Here is a 19,467-nt window from a genome sequence, read left to right as displayed (position 1 = left end):
TTTTAGATCTGTATCTTCATATATATTGAAAACGGAATTATAAAAAGGGCTCAGTCACGTTTGATCATGCTTGTTTGTTTGCCGCAACCAAAGCTCAAAAAAGCCAGAAGCGATCTACATTTTTATAAGTTTTAACGCAGTGCTGAATTTCGGTCACTAGATGGCAGTAGGAAACTACATCAGAGAAGAATATAGTGTGATTATCAACCTTCTATTCTTGGATTCTGCGAGTTGCAGCATGCATCTGTCGACAATATATGTACTCATGGGCGTCCCCAGATTACCCCCATGTATATACTTTTTTAAATATTCGCAAAATGCCTATTGAACTAATCAACTAGAATGCTCAGTGATGATGTAGCACATCAGCAAGCCACAGAATGCCATTTTTAGAGCATTTTTTTTGTTTTGCATTGAAAGTATTCGTTCATTGCAAATGGAGTTTTATATTTTGGCATGCATTACCATAATCATATCAGCATCTTACATTGGACATTGCTTAGGCTATTTGACTTTTCTGGGAAAGCTACCTCTGTGGAACGATATTTAAAAGATCTACTATTGGGCTTGGGAATTGTAAATCGGAGAATGTTTGGGAAGAGCCGCGCTAGGGCATCGGTTTGGTGCTGAGGGAAATCTCAATCCGAGGCTGCACAAAAACTCCGTTCCGCGAATAGAAACTGAGGATCCCTGCCTCCTCCCACTTCCCTGTCTTGTGTTTCTGCTTCCTTCCTTCTCTCTCTCCACCGGTCTGTTGTTCTTTCTCCCTGTCTTCCTCCTTCCTCTATCTCATTCTGTCTCCACTTTCTGTGCTGCCCTTTTCTTCATTTCTTCATCCATTCATATAATCTTTTTCTAAGCTTCCCTCTCTTTTTCACTCTCATTGGTTTAGTTTTCTATCTTCTCTGAGTCTTACCCTCTCTTTCTTTCTCCGTCTCTGGCTTTGATTTCACCTTCTTTCTCCTTCACTACCTCTAACTCTGTTATCAGCTGTTTGTCCCCAACAGCTGTAGGCACGAGTACATTGTGTTGTCAGCTCATTAGAGGAGTGAGGTGAGCGCCCACTGCTCTGTGTGCACTCTGTTGTACGGTCTCAACCTGCTGGCTCCGTTTAGCATCATTGTGAGGCCATTAAACAATGGAAGGGCTCGCCTGAGGGCCGCACCCTCTATCAGCAACTTCGAGAGTGCCACTAAATCTAAGGTACCACTGGGTGGAGCGAGGGGGTCTTTCAGGTTTCACATAGTGTTCCCGAGACACCACTTTAATCTAACCTGTAAATCAGGCTACTAAACCCCGGCTTCCAAAGGTGAAAATCCTCTGCCCTGATCCAATTATGAGGTGTTTTATCTAAAATGCTGAATTAAAAACGCGTAATTAAACAAAAAGGCCTATTTGGTACAATCCGATTATTATTGTGCTGTGACAGTTAAGTCACACATACCACCATCCCATACAGGGTTATAGCCCAATTAGTGTTATAGACAGTAACAAAGCACAGTCCCCCACCCCTCCCCCCACCTTCATCTCTGTCATAATGCGTCATTAAGGACTAAAGAAGTGCAAAAACCTGTGGCACCCCAGGCCAGCCCCTCCTTTGCACATAATAAGTGATAACCTAGCAACAGTGCGCAAGCTCCTCGTACACATTCAGAACATCGTGGGGAGGACAGTCAGAAGCGTGGGGCAGAGCCTCGAAAAGCACAGTCTGACAACTTATGCAATTATTTTTAATTTTTATAAACCCATTTGCAAAGAAATTCGCAACAAGGACCCATGTGGGTTAAATCTGTTCTGGCATCTGTAATTGATCACTAATGGGATACACTGTAAAATATTTTGTGGTGCTAAGGTACCTGCTGCAAAGGTCTTTCTAGACCAAGATATCTCAGGGGATACTAATATCAGCTAGATAACTCTGGCGGTCAACGCACTTTCCTGGAAAACTCTGCGTTTTTTCCAGTCACTGTTTTGGCTCATCAGAAAGTAGCATAGAGGTAAATGTGCATGTTGAAAGGCACAACCACATGCAGACCACGGATTTGTATTTTATGTAGATGGCTCAGTGGGTTACCGCTTTTGTCATAGGCATCCTTTTGTTACTTCTAGTTCATATGACACAATAAATCGAATATAGTACCGTAAGTTATGAAAGAGCTGCATGCAAACTGCAAAACATAAGAAAAGATCCTTATTTTTATCATTCAATCGTTATTCTAAGGTTACTAAAATGAGTTACTTGGGTAGTAATGATTCAGTCTTAGGGCCAGATTTTGATGTTGATCTGTCCAACATCGATTCGGTACTGGGACCGACCGACCGACCTCCTTTTGGCGGTCCCAACCCAGCAATTAAGATGCGACTGGACAATGTTCGGTTGCACTCATATCTTTTGCATTGAGAGCATGCAATCCGACCGGAATGCATGCTCTCATTGTAAAGAGAAGTGGCGCAGTTCATCCCTGCACTAGTGCCAGGCACCTCAAGGTGCCTGCCATGTGTGCAGGGATCAACAGGGGGTAACATCGGTGCGTCCTCGGCCTCCAACTGGAGGCCATGCACCCATGAGGGCCCTGCTGGGGCCCCCAAAGTCAACTTCTGACAGCCTTTCTGTGCCGGAAAGTCTGGCACAGAAAGGCTCACAGAATCCGAAATTATAATCACTCAGGTGGAAAGAGCCAGTCGACATTCGGAAATCCAGTTCGGATTCCTATCTGACCGAATCCATCCAAATGAGTTAGTCGGAAATTAATCCGAACAGCTGATTACGATGCTGTATTGTATTCAAGCTATCCTGGCTGATGAGAGGAGAAACCCCGAAACCGGTCCTTGAAAGTGTGGGCTGGACTGTTCCCATGAGGCACAGGGTCAAGTCTGATTTGAATATGGCCAGGTCTAAACTGGGGTGGCATGGTGAGGAAAAGAATGAGGGATTTAACCCAGATCTCTTGACTGGGGGTGAATGTTTTGATTTGTTCTGCATTATGTCCATAAATTGTGTGTCTTTTGTTTTGGTAGCCAGCTGAAAGTGAAAACAAGAAACATCCCCTAACCCACACTGCTTAATGCGTCATCTAAATATAGAGACAAATTCAGCGTTTATCACTGGGAACAGCCAGGATCCAACTCAATAACAGTTCCCAGCTGCCCCCCTGATTTCCTGACCCAGTACCTTCATGCATGGTGCACCGATCCCAACAGCATCGGTGATTCAGGAAACTTCCCCTGAATCCTGAACAGCTTCAGTATGGGTAGCCCAAGGGCGGCCTCCCAGACAGCAGCACTGTAGGAGCTTAAGAGCCTAATTAGGATCTAACAAACAATTTGTATGGGAACCTGGTTATCTGACATTCTCTGCAGTGATCTGGCTTCCCTCTGTTAGGAAAAGATGAATGGGCAGAGGTGACGGAGTCCTTTCTTTGTGCATCACCCTCATCTCACTACTCCTCTTGCTTCTTTCTTCAATCCCAATGGATGCAGCAGAGCAGTGGCGGACCAGAGCTAAGGTCTTATTAGCTTTTTGATTAGGAAATGTACAAAAACCTCACCAGTGCTTGCAGGCCCTCCCTGCTGCATCTAGGAGAGTTACATGAGAGTGTGAAATAGAGGCAGGGAAGGAAGAGGAGTCAACAAAGCTTCACTCATTTTTGCTGCAAGAATCCGAGAAGACCTCCCGGGGAGTCCAAAGTCTGCCACGGCTGAACCCTTTAAAATGCGAATCCATTTTTAAAGCCCCGATTACAAGTTGAGGCTTTATTTATTGCACATAATAACCAAGGATACCTCGGGGTACGTTATTTATTCTGTGCAATAGATAACGCCTATCATGAGTTTGTAGGGATTAACATGCTGAGTTTGATGTTTAACACAACAACATCCACATGGTACGGTAAATAAAATACAATTTACCCTGTTAAATTGCACAGGTTTAACCTGCCGAAGTTTAACAACAGCTGAAGTACTTAACACTTCCAAAAATTATCCGCTGTTAAATACAGCCAAACTCCTAATTAAAAGTGCATAACCAGTGGTTTACCCAAGCGTCAGCATTTACCAACCCACTCGTAATCAGGGCTTAAGTGTTTCACCTCTGCATTGCAGGTTCAAATATGGCACAGCTAATATGTTTCAGCCTTTGTAATGCCCACCAAACCTGTGTCATTTACTTGGGTAATACTTGCATCAAGTGATAACATTCAAAAAGACGATTGAGTTTATAGTGCGCACTGTGGAATTTTCTGACCGACTGATAGGCTGGATGAAAGCCTGAATCATACTTTTATCCATAGTAAATTGATGTAAGGTGTAACGTTTAGGTGGGTACAACAATATATGCTATTTGAGCGCATAGACAATCATGTATGCTCTATGTAAGTAACCATTGTAATGCTATGTCTGCGAGCCTCTCAAGGAGAAAAAAACGTATTTTGCAATTTTACCTGTGTTTATTTAATACTGTTGTATGCATACGCACTGGACGTAGGGGTGTGCTGCAGTACCCCCAAAAATAACCAAGCTGGAATTCAGAAGGTGACTGGGCAATAAAGATATTTTAAAATTACAAATTTGTGTTTATCTTGTCACATTTTCGGATTGTTTAAAGACAAAGGTCAGTGTCTTCTGACACATTGCTGCTCATTTGAAACTGATGTTTACTTTTCTTTCTCTAACTGCATAGTAAGAGGATGTTGCATAAGTGACCTAAGTGACAATATTTCTAGGGTTCAGGAAGAGAAAAGAAAGTTTCTAGGACATCCATTTTTATTCTAACAGACAATATTAAAATACTTGTAAATTAAATATACACACATTTAAAAATATGTCAGCACTTAGGAAAGCATAAGTGAAGCATATTTTAATAGTATCAAAATAAATCAAGACACTTTAGTTGTTGATGTGCAAACGATGACTATTCAGTAACATCACATTTCCAGGCATTTTCATATCTTTGCTATATAGTTTTATGAGTAAAACTGTATGTCTGTGCAAATTTAGTGGTCATTTGAATGCAAAATGTGCTTTCTACAAATGACAGTGCACTGCCTCAACAGTTCTCCAAAATGCACCACTAGCTACATACCACTCTCCCGCTGAGTGGGCTTGCCACATTTGGTGCACTTCTTTTTTGCGCAACGCTTGGAATTTTTCCAATCCCTCTGACTTCAGTGACGTACCACTAATGGCATCATCCCCACACTGAAATTGTTTCCAGCACCACTGGTTGTGTGTTGTTTCTTGGCTGCTGCACTGACACTTTAATGTGTTGGTTATTTAAAGGATATGTCTACATCCCAACCCTGCATAGAAAATGGAATATTTTCAAAAGAAAGAATTTTTTTTATATATCCTACACCTAAACATTTCCTATAAATCGGCCAAATCTTTGTCAACTTCTCCTACAAGCACTTCTGCTACATTATCATATTTTATCTCCCCTCAAGCATCTTATTATCTCAAGCGAATGTTTGTTTCAGGAGCACCAGCTATCTCCTTCACTAGCTAAAATGTGTGGTTCGTAAGGTTTTCACCACTTCCAATGTTCTTAGTCTTCTCCAGGACTAGCCAATACACGCGGAGCTTGACATCCTACCATAGTAAATAACATGCTAAATTAATGTAATTAAGTGGCACAATAAATTAAAGTAATTGGTCAAAATGAGAACACAAAAGACATGTGATTCTGCTCCAGACACCTGGAGCAGAATCACATTCTGGACGAAATTCAATTTGGATTTCGTCCGGCCCATGGCACCAAAACAGCAGTTCTCACTGCCATGGAAGACCTTCGTATGCGTGCAGACAGGGGCCAGCCAGTAGCCCTGATCCTGCTGGACCTGTCTGCCGCATTCGATACGGCCAATCACGTGATTCTGATGAGGAGACTAAGGGAGGCGGGGGTGGACGGCACTGCATTGCTCTGGTTTCACTCCTTCCTACGGGATAGGAAGCAGGCCGTCTCCCTTCCCCCGTTTTAATCTGCCTTCTCCCCGGTCTCCCATGGGGTGCCCCAAGGCTCGTCCACCAGCCCCATTTTATTTAACGTTTACCTCACACCTTTGATTACGTTAATAAAATCACATCGGCTAAAAGCCATAAACTACGCTGATGACACTCAGCTCATCCTCTCTTGGGAGGGTGAAGAATCGATCCCTCTGGAATCGTTTCACGATTGTTTGAGAGATACAGCGGGTTGGCTGCACGATAACTCCCTGCAATTTAACTCCTCCAAAACCGAGGTTTTGTTCTGTCCCGGAAGCCGGATCCCCCGGCTGTTCCCAGCCGAATTTTGGCCCCCGGAAACCCCGGATAAGCCACAACCGGTAACCTCAGTCCGCAACCTCGGTGTCATGATGAACAACAAACTTAGCATGGAGACGCAGGTCGCGAAAACAGTGTCCACCTGCTCGGCCCTTCTGCGCTCCTTACACAAGATTATGCCACTTCTCCCCTCTCAGGCACGGGCACTAATAGTCAGGTGCACTATTCTCAGTCGCCTCGACTATTGCAATGCGATGCTGCTCGAAGCCCCAGCTGTACTACTAGATCGTCTCCAGAGAGTTCAAACAACCGCTGCCAAACTGGCCCTCGGCTGGAATAGGAGATCCTCGGCCACAGCGGCATTGGCCGAGCTGCATTGGCTCCCCTTGAAACAGCGAGTGGCTTTTAAATCACTCTGTCTCGTTTTTAAAGCACTGCACGGAGTCGGGCCCAGCTCCCTGCAATCTATGTTCTCCTGGTACTTCCCTACCAGAGCCCTCCGGTCATCCACAGCTCGCCTTGTCACAGTGCCAAGATTCAACAAGGTCAGGACCGGAGGAAGATCCTTCAGAGTTGCAGCCGCAAAACTGTGGAACAGCCTGCCCCTCGACATTCGCCAAACAACTGAACTCCTGCCTTTTAGAAAGCGGATCAAAACCTGGCTCTTCCCCAAACTTTAAGTCTGGTACCTCGCTCGGTTGCCCCCAATACCTTCCACCCTAGGAGTTATTTTTACAGCGCCAGGATACCTGCAAGGTGACAGCCGCGCTTTACAAATGTTTTAAATAAATAAATAATAAACATTTTCAATTCATCTTACCCCATGAATGATTATGTCACAAAAAACCTGTGGTGGCAAACCATCCTCCCACTGTGGAAAAAAGACATGCAACACTCACGCACATCTTAACAGCCCTAATTGGTTATTAAATTATTTGAACCTCTTCAAAAGTACATGTGCGCAATTTACAAGGAGGGTAACATAGTTCTGCAGCACAAAGCATGGTGTTGTAACCTAGCATATCCAGTGCATACCTAATCTCTTTTAAATAGTGCCCCCTCCCTATCACTATTTAATTGGACCTGCAACTCTGAGGCATGGCATGAACTTTAGAGACCACATAGATGTATACTTCACAGTCACCCACCGCCAGTGGCCAAAATTTGTGATATACACTTAACCCTTAGTCAGCAGTCAAATCTCGTGACACACTCTTAAGTCTCTTTCTCACCCTCCCTGTCACACACACATACACTTCTCTTCTATCTCCATCTCTGCCTTAAAAGAAACGTGCCTGTACTAGATCAGAGACGCAGTTCTTGAAAGTCAAGACAGCCAGACACACTGAATTATAACCTAAAAAGTAATCCTCTTATCAACTAGTTTTAGGCATATATTGTTTTTTATATAATGTGATCCTAGTAACAAAGTGCTGTACGCTAATAGGTGTCTCGAAAGAAAATATAAGATTGTGTACTGGAATTGAGGGGTCATATATTCAAATTACATTTCATTTAACATATGCACAGTTTTAAGCACGGGAAGAGAAATAACTTGTCCAGAATTACCCAATGTTCATCTTATTGACAAAGCTGTAATTTGAATCTTGTTTAGCCCTGGGTGGTAAACTCCACTTCGCGGGCAGAGTTCAGAGTTTTTGCCACTCCGCGCTCCACTTAGAACATGGAGTTTGGCAAAAAGTCTGCCTCGGCTGCATAGCAGAGTTTCACTGGCACCCTTGTGGTAAATATACCTGATCCTAGCATGGCAGCAGCGGTGACGTGGCTCATCCTTTGTGCCGTCTGCAGTATGCAGTGATCAAATCGCGCCAGGTAGTGTGTGGCTGTGAACTGCCCTGCTAGCACTTAAGTGGGGGTTCTCGTGGGACCTGTTCTGGTATTTGTGGATGCCAGTTAAATATTCTTTTGGGGTTAGCGTAAACTCTGCAGATCTGACATGCAATGCCAAGAATTCCCATGCCCCACAACCCCTGCATGAACCCAGCGTAGGCCAGGGGCTCATTTTGATTGAAGAGCACCAAGGAGGGTGCACGTGTTAGGGGCAACAATGTTTACTCACCACCCAGATGATGTTGTGGGAGGACGTTCTATGGAAGTGAAAAGGACAGAGAGAGCTCAACTGAGGAGGGCGAAGTGGTTGATTCAGATGAGATGCACGCTCTGTCTGGTCGCCCAAGGTAATGGAGTGGATGATTGTCGATGAACATCCTATATCTCTAGATCTCTTAATCTGTATTTCACCTCTCGCCCAGTCTCCCTGTCGTCTTTCCCCAACTCACTTTTCATTGTGTCTGCCTAGTCCGATTTCCTTCCCCCCACCTCACCTCCAGGTTTTCCTTACCTTACAAGTTACAACACAAACATACTTCTGGCCCTGCTGGATGTAATTAATGGATTACAAGCTCTCAGCCTATAGCCCTAAATTCCTTTGTGCAGCTGCTACCCAAATTATTATTGCTGTCAGCACTCTTCCTCCTCCTCCCTCCCTTTCCTCCTGCCTCTCCTGTTTTGCAATTTGGGGGCTCTCCCAGAACTCGAGGGGTCCTCTGTGTGGCAGTAGTTGGTCCACTCACAATGCCTCCATCAGTTGTGTACCTTTCCCACAGTAACAATCCCACCATTTTTGCATATTCAGTCGCCCAGCACTGTTGGATTATCATATCACAGCAATAATGTGATCTGCTATGTGATCATGTATACAAGTAGTTAATACAACTGGATATGTCACTTCTGGGCAGGTTGGCAGGTCGGCGCTCTAGCCTTTGGGCGTCCTTCACCTACTTAATTCCCGGCTCATGCGCACGCGCAGCAGACATGATCAGCAACCGGTGGCAGAGGACTGACAGTAGTTGTGCATGTGCTTGTTTCTTTTTATTATTGCTTAAAGATTCTGTGTGTCAGCATTTCGCTTTTTAACTATTTGGCTCTCTGAACTTACCTGCTTCTATCCCCTAGCCCCAGTCCGACGCGGCTGTGTGCCGATTGATCAGAGGGCTTCCGGGGAAGCTATACTCACTTCCAGGCAGGTTGGCAGGTCGGCGCTTTAGCCTTTGCGCGTCCTTCACCTACTTAATTTCCGGCTCAAGCGCACACGCAGCGGAAGCGCGCAGCGGGCACGCCGGCGGCACGCCAAAGGCAAGCCCGTCTGCACCCGCCCGTGGCTAAGGGTCAGGCACTATGCTCATTTCCCAGATATGCCTCTCAAGATCTAGTTGCATTTTGGGGTAATTGGACTCTCCCAGATTCCACTCTCTTTCGTATCCAGGACATGGGTATCTCAAACCCCAGCCCTGTGGCTCATTTTCCATCTCACTTAAATCAGCCCACTGACTCCTTGCCCCAGGTAACGGCTGAGGCACCTCTCCAGCCCTCACTGGCTCAGTTTACCCCCACGACGGTGTCAGCCTACCTTCTCAATACTCGTTCGGCAGTAAAACATCAGCTCAAACTTTTTACTCTTTTAGACATTGCTAAACCGGACATATTGTTTCTCACAGAAACATGGTTCGCTCCTGACTCTTTGCCAGATATATTAGCAGCAATTCCCGAGCCCTATTACATTTTACGCTCTGACCGCCCGGAGGGGTAGGCCAGAGGCGGTGTTGCCACTATTATCCTTTCTAATTTTCAGTTTTTGCCTTTGTCTTTTCCTACGATTGTAGCAGTTGATTACCTTGTCATCCGCTCTACCATGGCACCTTTAACTTGTGCTCTTTTTTACCGCCCACCGAAATCTATGCCACTTTTTCTTCAGGCAATCCAGGAACTTTTGGCCACGTTGGTGGTGAATAACTCCCGTGTCCTGGTGCTGGGCGATTTCAATTTTTGGCCATCCGATCCTCGGGAGGATCCCCTCTCTAAAGAATTTACTGGCTTGCTTTGCAACCTGAAACTCTCTCAGCATATACATTCCCTGACCCACACCCATGGCCATATCCTAGATCAGGTCTGGTCAATTAACTTGCACATCCCTGCCCCAGTTATTAGCTCATGCCCTTGGCCTGACCATTTTCTTATTTCATTTTCCTTTGATTTAGGGCAGGTCAGCAAAACTCCACTGCCATCCAACACTTGGGCCCGAAATTGGGGACGAGTGGATATACCTTTGCTCTATTCCACTCTCTCATCCTCACCTCCCAACTTACTCGACCTCTCCTTCTCCACTCTCAGGCCATCGCTATTAACAGCTGGCTCTCCTCAGCATGCGATCATTCTGCACCCTTAAAACCTCTTAGGGCACGGCGCCTCCATGACTCTAATAGATGGTTCACCTCTCAGCTAAAATCTAAAAAACTGGCTGTCAGGCAGGCCGAGCGACACTGGAAGTTGAGGTATTGCTGGCTTTAAAATCATTGTATCTCATTCTGTTACATGATTATAAGAAATCCATCTTGCAGGCCAAAACGGACTATTTTAGTGCTAAAATTCTTCTTTCGGCCAACAAGCCTATAGATATCTTTTTCATTGTCTACGATCTGTCCACCTCCGATAGAGTTACTCTCAAGCCGACTCCTTCACAAGCCCTCTGCAATTCTTTAAATGACTATTTCATTGACAAAATCATCTCTATCAAAATCAACATTCCCCCTCCTTCACTTAATTTTTCCTGTTCTGAGCCCCCCCCCCCCCCCCACCCCCTCCCCCCAAACTCTTATTTTTGGGAGCAGCTCCCCTTGATTTCTGGGGAAATATTCTCCTCTTTACTTTCTAAAGTTAAATCTGGGTCCCCCTCTGACAGTTGGCCTGCACATCTACTTAAAGAGATTTTCTCTGCTTGTCCTGATCCCCCGCGACTACTTCTTAACAATTCCCTTCTTCAGGGGACGGTTCCCGCCCTCTTCAAATCCGCAAAAATCATTCCCATTTTGAAGAAGGCCGAGGCCGATCCTTCCTCTCTCTCTAATTTTCGTCCTATTTCTTTGCTCCCTCTCTTGGGGAAAATTCTGGAGAGTCATGTGACAACATGTCTCAGTTCCTTTATTGAGAATACACACTTTTTAGATCCTCACCAGGCAGGTTTTCGTCCAGCGCACTCTACAGAGTCTGTCATCCCTTCGGTGCTGGACGAGCTTAGAGGTGGTGCTGATGCCAACTCTCCTCACACCCTGGTTCTTCTGGACCTGTCCGCTGCCTTTGACACGGTCGATCATACCATCTTGATCGATCGTGTCAAGGGCGCGGGCATTCGGGGATCCGCCCTGGCGTGGATTACCTTGTTTTTAGAGAATCGTTAGCAGGCGGTCCAGCTGGCGGGCTTCTCTGCCGCTCCACGTCCTATCATCTGCGGTGTCCCCCAAGGGTCACCTCTTTCTCCTCTTCTTTTCAATCTTTATATCTTTCCTCTCATTGCTGCTTTTCGGTAATTTGATGTCACGGTGTTTAATTACGCCAATGACCTTCAACTCATTTTCAATATTTCCTCCTCTTCTTCCTCTGCTCCTAATGTTCGATCAATCATGACCTTTATCAGTGACTGGATGAACCTTAATCACCTTAAGCTCAACCCCGAAAAGACCGAGTTGGTGCTCACTGGCGGGGTCTCCAGTCCCTGGTCTTCCTCCTTTTGGCCCTCCTCTCTGGCCCCCCCTCCCTCTCGTTCTGCTTCTGTCAAGACTCTTGGTGTTAGAGTCAGCAGTGATCTCTCCATGAATTCTCCAATTAGTGCGGTTGTGTCATCTTGCTTTCTCAAGCTCCGCACCATACGTAAAGTCTCTCGCTTTTTTTCTATTGCAGCATTGAAAATCATTTTACTAGCCATGATTATATCCCGTCTGGATTACGGAAATGCTTTGTATGTTGGTATTCTGGCATACGAGCTCCGTCGTCTCCAACTAATCCAGAACCAGGCAGCCAGGTTAGTTTTTAAACTGCCCAAACCCCACCATGTCACCCGACTGTTAAAAACTTTACATTGGCTTCCTCTCTCTGAGCGCTCCCTGTTCAAATTGGGATGCACCATTTTTAAGGCTCGTGCTGGCACAGCGCCTGTGTACACCACCTCTAGACTCAAAGCTTACATCCCCATCCGGGACCTGCGTTCCTCCTCTAAACTCCTCCTGTGCGTTCCTCGGTTCAGAAGGAAAAAACATGGTGGCATGAGCTTTTCGTTTTTGGTCCCTTCCTTTTGGAACACTCTTCCAACCAGCATTAGGACAATTGCTTCCTATATGGTCTTTCGCAGGGCCTTGAAGACTCACAGAATAGGCGGCTCCCCCGCTTCCCCCCTGGTACCTCTGTCCTCAGCGCCAAGAAACCGTTCGGTCTACGAGTGCTTTATAAAACCCTTAACTTTAGCTTCAACGTCAACTGTCTTAAAATAAACAAGGTATTATTAGTTTCAATATTGTTTCTTCAAATGTGACTTACTGAAGTTTTTGCCCAAATGTGGCATTGAATCTTACTACTGCTTTCATTTAATTGTTGGAGCATCTCATGCATACCCGCATTTTTTATTCCAATAGCATAAATCCTCTTATTGTAGACATTTTGATACAGCAAATCTACACTGGTTTTGCATATGGAAGTAGATGGCCGGCGGTGAGGATCATAGCAATAAATTACTTTCAGCAGCTGATGTTCTTCATAAACTATTCAAGCGGCTTGTGCAGGGTTTATAGTGTTGGCAGCACCCTATTGCACGTTGTAGTCATGTAATCACTCTGTGCCATATATTAAACAGTCTGCAAAATGCTTCAGAAGAACCAATAAAAGAGACATAATGTGCTCATTGTTAACATTGATAACTAATGAATTATGTATATGCATCCTTCACCCAGTTCTCTTAACGTGATCATGCCAGATATTCGAGACAGGAATAAAAACAGGAGAAAACACTGACAGTCACTGCATCAAAGGTCTTTGTAGCTTTTTTAAATAGGAGTGGTGACTACGCCTGCATGCGGAGCTTTGCGGAATTCTACAGAGTTTTTCAGTAACTCCACGGAGTTCCCACCGAGCCCTAAGAATCCACAGTACAAAGTTTACAGTTAGCATCTAGAACACTTCTCCTCTGATTCTCACAAATATACAACAACTTGCTGGAACTACACTTTACTTAAGTATCTGTCTATTGCATGAGTAATATTTTTAATGAAATAATTTACATAGAGAAACAACTCCCTAAATTTTAATAGGCGTCTTCAGTGTGATTTTACCTCATGGTACAAATGTAACCCCTTGCATCCTATTTTTTGTTAAGTACCTTTTCTTAAACCAAACAGACTTGGGAAATGCCATGGTATAAACCATTTATGCAGATACGAAGAAAGCACAGTGGTGGCTGGTGACATTTGAAAGTGGTTGGGCGGAAAATTATTGTCTTACTGCACTGCGGCATGCCAGCATAGAGAGCGAGCCCGAACAACCTACAGGGGGTTAGGGAATTTCCCCCCTAGAATTTCTTTTTTAAAGAGTGGACAAATGGTGCATTTTCAAGCAAATTTGAGGAAGCAGGAAGGTTAATAAAGCAATCCCAATACAGAACCAAATGAACCATTTGCATGCCCACGGGCCGTGCAGCCCAGGGGTCATATTCCTCATTATTATTATTATTATTCCTCATTATTCAGCACATAAAGAGGTCAGAAAATGTTGAATCCGGTTTATTATAGAAAACGTTCTTATTTTAAATGAAGAGCACACACTCTGTTATTTCCAACTAAAGTGTACAATTGGGAATGAATGAACGGTACCTTGAATAAAGTAAAGGTACACAAACGTGGATATGTTCCTCCACTACAGTCAAGTGTCCACTTTTTGTTTCCAAAGCAGCTGAAATCACCAAACTGGGCGCCTGCAAATCTCCTAGTGAAAAAGTTTTTGTTGTGTCTTTCAGGCATTAAATTGGTAGTGAATTAACAAATAGAAGCTGGCTGCACAAACTGGCGTGGGTATGCAGTAAAAGCAGTGTGAATATGCAAATCAGGAGGCATGCCCGATCAGTGAATGCATCCAGAGGCCATACCCAAACAGAGCCCTTCTTACGGCAACAACGGGGATTTATCTGCCGTGCGGACAGCGCAGCCTGGGTGGCCTCGCTCATTGCCAAGATCTCTCCTTGCCTTATGCATTGGCAGGCTTGCAGAGGGACACAGCGGGGACGTCCAGTGGAGCAGAGAAATGGCTGGAGAAAATCAACTTAAAAAGCTGAGTGCGAACAACATCCAGTATCAAGGCCTCAAACGTTGCTTAACACGAAAAACATGTCAATTTACAATGCAGGCTTTCACGTAAATCGTGCATGCCTGTCAGACACGACCATGTTGGGGGAATATTCTGATGTCTCTGCAGGCCGGGCTGCCACTAACTCTGTGACCTGGCCTGCTGCTCGCACACGCACACTGCTGTGATTCATGGTGCAGCAAAACCGGGTATTGCAAGTCACAGCTCGTGGGGGGGGGCAGGATTGGCTTGGGGCAGAGGTTACTTTTCCCCCGCAGCACACCCATTAGGAGACCGAAGGGCTCCTAATGGGCATGAGCAAAAAAGCGCAAACACAAGTACGCATGAGTGGGCAAGGGTAAAAAAATGTGCCCTCCGTCCCCACTCATGCGCACTTGTGTTGCTGCCTGATGCCCCTGCTTACAATCATGTCAATCAACATGACACCAGACCGCCCAACCCCTTCAGACTCAGAAGGGGGTGGGTGGTCTGACATCATGCTGACTGACATGATTGTCAGATGCCGAGGAAGCTGCCGGCAGGGGGGCTACGCCCCCACGCGCCTGAGAAAGCAATGTGCTATTTATTACAATTGTCGATAGTGGGGGACATCATGACCAACAAATGGTCCCTTCCGACACCCAACAATGGTAATAAATAGCATATTACGCTATGCTCATCTACATATGTACTATATATATATTACATGTCTGGGTGATTTTATTTTTAAAAAATGCTGATGTATGGGAAATAATTCACTGTTCCCTGTCAAATATTGATTTCATCACTCTTTCTTTCCATAAATTCTTTATTACAGTCAATGACCTTAAATGCATCATGAATAAGAATCACATTGTATTAACAAACAAATACATATACTTAGAGCTGGAATTCCCAAGGAAGAGTGCCACGGTATTAAAAAAAATGTTTCTGTAGAAAAAGTCACCTTCACACTTTAAGACACAATTTTGAAGGCAAAGCTATATAAAATAAATATTTTACTAAAAGTGAATATTTTATGAGTCATATTTACAGTCAACTTATATGCTCAATGTTTAATTTCTGACTTTGGCTCTGTAGTATCCTAATACGAATAGGCCAGACTGAGTCTAAGAATTTGGCTTTTAGAAAACCACACAAGACCCCGTGTCTGACTAGCAAACGCTTGTTCATGGAACCTTATTCCAAGGTATCTGCCCAAGGGAACACTCCAGCATTTTTGCTGGCTGGTATATGCTAGAAAAAACAGTGTAGGAGTAGGTGGGCATCTGTCTCCTGTGCTGCTACATTGGCCGAGCTGGATGCACTACCCTCTGAGTGGGATCTCTATTTGCTAGTGAAGGATGCAAGTGGCAAGGTACCCAACCTCAATTTTGATATGCAGAGATCTAGTAAATGCTCAAATTCGTCCAAGAAAATCTCAAACCGTGGCTCAGTTTTTTGATACAGTAAAAAAATCAGCAGGACTGCCAATGCTGGTGGTTTCCAATATCTTTCTCCATTCATTTGTTCAAAAGGCTTCCTTGATCCCCTTACAGAGGAAGCAGAGTTGCCCCCTGGGCATTGCCAAAGATCAGGGACCCCCAGTCCAGTGAGGGATTGCTTAATATAGTTTAGTCACAGCAAAGTATTGACACACCTTGGGATTAGAAGGATATCCTTCAACACATTTCTAAAACATTCCATCTCAGGAATCAACCATAATCTCAGCCAGTATAAGATTGGTTTTAGTCTCACTATGTCTTCAATTGGGTGAACATTTAGGTTCACTCTGAAAAAAACCTGGGGCACGCATTGGTGGGCATGGTACTGCAGTGGGAGCACAAGCACTAGCAATGCTCTGGCTGTCCTGGGCAGATGGCTAGGGACTGCACTACCACCATCCCTCACAGCAACAACAACAGACACCTGCTGACAGCGGGATCAGCGCTGGTCCGGCAGGATCAGCAATCAGGGCAAACAAGCACTGGCATTGCCAATAGGTCTCGCAGTAGGAAAGTTGGAGCTATTACAATTGCAAATAACAATGCATTTTATTTTTGTTTTCATTTTAAAAACATAAAGGGCTTTGTCATTTACAAAACCAATAGCTCCAACTTTCCTACTGCGAGACCTATTGGTTTTGGTGTTGGTGTTGGTTTTGAAAATAGGTAAATTAATAGCTTTGTCCTTTACAATGCCAATAGTTATAACTTTCGCAAATGTGACACCTATAACCTGGGGTTGCGCGGAGTGATGCTGTGGTGGTGCGGAGTGGTGCTGTGGTGGTGCTGCGTGGTGCTGTGGTGCACTGAGTGGTGCTGTGGTGGTGCTGTGGCGGTGCTGAGTGGTGTTGTGGTGGTGTTGAGTGGTGCTGGGGTGGTGCTGAGTGATGCTGGGGTGGTGCTGAGTGATGCTGGGGTGGTGCTGAGTTCTGCTGTGGTGCTGCTGAGTGATAATGTGGTGGTGCTGAGTGATAATGTGGTGGTGCTGAGTGATAATGTGGTGGTGCTGAGTGGTGCTGTGGTGGTGCTGAGTGGGGCTATGTATGCTTGCTTCCTGAGGCCACATCCAATAAATGTTAGTAAAATACTCCACAAGCCAGAACCAACAAGACAACCTATTCCATTTTAAATCTTGCAGACATTTTAAAATTTAGCAAAATTAATTCTCAATTTAAGACACTACAAAAATGCATTTTTAAATATGGTTTATCTATTACAAAAGCAAGCATTCACGCTCAATTAAAGACACAAGAACCACTAGTTCTAGTGTTCTATTACAAAAGCAATATATATCAATATTTTAAGTGAAGAGATACATTTACTTTGCATCTGCTAATATCATCTCCTTTAAATATGAGATATATATCCCACAATTAAAACCATCAACTACTGACAATCCAAGATTTGGTGTAATATGTACTGTACATTTCATTTATACAAAACTCTCAAGACAACGTAAACACTAAATAAAACAAGTAAAGTGGTAAAGATGGCATTTCATAAATAACACTTTCAAGAAAGTTAAAGGGAACAATGTTATGCAGGTTGAACAGCACAGGGTGGGGAATCCGGTAATTTTACAGGCCTGGGAAAGAGTGGAGGCGCTGAAAGAGAAACCAGCCATGAATAATTAGGGGAGGAGAAGCCACCACCACATCAGAGGGAGAAGCCCTTTGATGTGGTGGCGGCCGTGAAAAAAATGCAATTAGGAGGGAGGGAGGCTGATGCGCGTGCTTGTTTGGTCACGTGATTCACGTGAACTCAAAGAAAACCGCACGAACGAAACCCTTGGTTTCACGAAGATTTTGAGCACTTGAATTCTCGCTCTGCTCGATGCGCTTGCGCGCATTGATAAGTCGCGAGACCTAAAAAACAAACCAGCACTAGTCCAAGACAATGCCCCAGACACTCTGTGTCTCGACTCGCTCTCTCGCGAACAGGAGCCGCACAACGTCAAACAGGCGGAACGGACAGTGAGACGGCGAATTCCTAGGTCTCCCCACAGACTCTGCAGACTTTACGCAGTGGGTGACATGAGTGTGTGAGGGCAGCCACGATCAGCTACTGGGGGAGGCTTCATCAATCAATGAACACCCCTAGATCAATCTGCTGGGCATTTCCATTGTCATGGCTACTAGAATTATGCAGCATTGAGGTATAAATAATGCTGCAAGGTTATCTAAATTATGCCATGAGAAATTATAATTATGTAGCACATTCTCTGAAAGTAAAATTTAAATTGTTTTAGCTAGAAACAATTTTTGGTTAATCTGCAAATTGATTAAATCCATAATGACGTAGTATGCACTGCTGCCACTTAGTCAATCTAGTGATCCTCACTATTGCGCACGACTTTATCAGCTGTTTATTTAGGATAGTTGAACAAGATCTGGATTTGACAGTCGCCACCGTGTAGTTTTGATTCAGCAGCAGTTTCATTTCAAAATACATTTTACTTTGGCCTATAACTTTGGTCCCTATGGAGTTAATGGACAAATCTGCGCTACATTTGGAACTCAGAAGCATAAGCAGCAACAGTCTGGCATGCCAGTTTTTGTGCACTTTCCTTCAGCTGAAAAAAGTTGGAAGGGTCTAAAAAATGTATTTTCCCATTTTAGCCCTCTTCTGAATTTGTGGTCACAGCTATAGCAAAAGAACTGCTTAATATACCAACTCTAGCATTAAAATAGAACTTTACTTATGGTTTGGTATGAATTGGTTCAGCAGTAATTGTTATATTAATATTTGAAAAACGTGCCAGACTTGAAATTGTTAACACATTTAAATAATGTGCCAGTTGAACAGCGATTTATTAGTTAGCTTATTACCGTTGCCTTGTTTGAAAATTACGCATGAACTTGATATTTAGTATGCTGAGATTAATCTTAGTATTTTCAAATTTGTGCCGCACCATCAAGGGGGACCAAGTTTATAAAAAAGTTGAGGGGGGCTAAACAGTGTTATTTTGCTAGTAACATTGGCAATGTGCGATAAATTTGCACAATGATTTGCAAAAGGTTAAAAAGGGTTGTTTTTTTATGTATGGAATGTCAAGTTGCATTCCGATCCATCATTGAAGGACAAAGTTAAAAGCGGACTCAAACACATATAAATTTGATTATAACTTTACCGCAGTTTGAATCTGCATCAAACATAGCAGGCAATGGCAAATTGCGCCCCCGGTATGTGTGGTTGGGCAAAGTTAAAAAGGGGCTTGTAGTGCCGTACTAGTACGCAGTGGGTCTGGTAGTGGCCATAACAATGAGCCACGCCCGGAACCCCAGGCTCTTTATTGCATCCCCTCACGTTGGGCTCGCGTACGCTAGTTCAGCCCATCCTAATTACGTGCAAGGGGTCCCAACTACTATCTCCCCTACATAACTGGGAGAGGTGGTGTCGCCCTTACATCAACGACATTACAAGGAGTTAAAAACATTTTTATCTACTTCTGACTTTTGCTCTGTTTGATGGCACTGCACAAAATTTGCAGAGGCTTAGCATGCATAACTTACTCTTGGGTTTCTCGATTTCATGAAGGTTCATT

General features: G+C 44.3%; 1 protein-coding gene across 1 annotated transcript in view; it reads left to right on the top strand.

The window, feature by feature from the left end:
* The window catches only part of LOC147712037 (VPS10 domain-containing receptor SorCS1-like), a 2,945,658-nt gene that overhangs the window by 2,157,802 nt on the left and 768,389 nt on the right, over positions 1–19,467 (top strand). The window lies entirely within an intron of this gene.

This window comes from Lissotriton vulgaris, chromosome 5, assembly GCF_964263255.1.
Source record: "Lissotriton vulgaris chromosome 5, aLisVul1.2, whole genome shotgun sequence".
In the NCBI taxonomy this organism is placed as follows: domain Eukaryota; kingdom Metazoa; phylum Chordata; class Amphibia; order Caudata; family Salamandridae; genus Lissotriton; species Lissotriton vulgaris.
The sequence above is the reverse complement of the archived record's forward strand: the minus strand, read 5'-3'. Positions and strand labels throughout refer to the sequence as shown.